This window comes from Aphanomyces invadans (assembly GCF_000520115.1).
Source record: "Aphanomyces invadans strain NJM9701 unplaced genomic scaffold supercont1.91, whole genome shotgun sequence".
Lineage (NCBI taxonomy): Eukaryota > Oomycota > Saprolegniomycetes > Saprolegniales > Verrucalvaceae > Aphanomyces > Aphanomyces invadans.
In genome coordinates, this window is record NW_008580236.1 from 23,990 (window position 1) to 24,774 (window position 785).

Sequence of the window (785 nt, forward strand, 5' to 3'; positions counted from 1 at the left end):
GAAATTGTATGGTCTATTTGCTTCGATAAAGTCGTGTCAATTTGACTATCAGATTGACGAAATGACGATGAACAAAGGAAACCGGTCGAAACAATTGGAAATGACTCAATCACATACAAAAAATGGCAACACACTACTATGTGCGAAGTTGCTTCCAATATCCCATCATGAATTTCAAGCATACAGAGCATCGTACCAGTGACTCAATAATTGGTCTGGTGGTCTAGTAAGAGCAATGACACTGAGTTGTTTAATGTAGTCCATATTGATGAGAAATGGTTTTACATCACGAAACTGTGCCGCCGCTTTTACCTCTGGACCGATGAAGACAACCCGCCGAGACATGTCCAATCCAAGAGCCACATCACCAAGGTGATGTTTTTGGTTGTTGTTGCTCAACCACGTAGCGGCTGGGACGGCAAGGTTGGAAGTTGGCCGTTTGTTTCAAGAATGCCTGCCCAACGATCAAGTGTCAATCGACCCGCAGGCACAATCGTCACCGTCACCGTCAATGTAACAAGACAGGTCTATCGATCGTTCTTGGTTGACAAAGTACTCCCAGCGATCAAGGCCAAGTGGTGCTGGTTGACGAACGACAACGATGGCGTGGTCTACCTTCAACAAGACAATGCCCGTGTCCACGTGACCTTCGATGACCCACAAGTTCTGCGTGCTGCTGAGCACTCTGAGCTCTCGATTCGCGTCCGGAACCAGCCTCCCCAAAGCCCAGACCTGAATGTTTTGAATCTGGGCTTTTTCAACTCAATCCAAGCGCGTCAGCAACG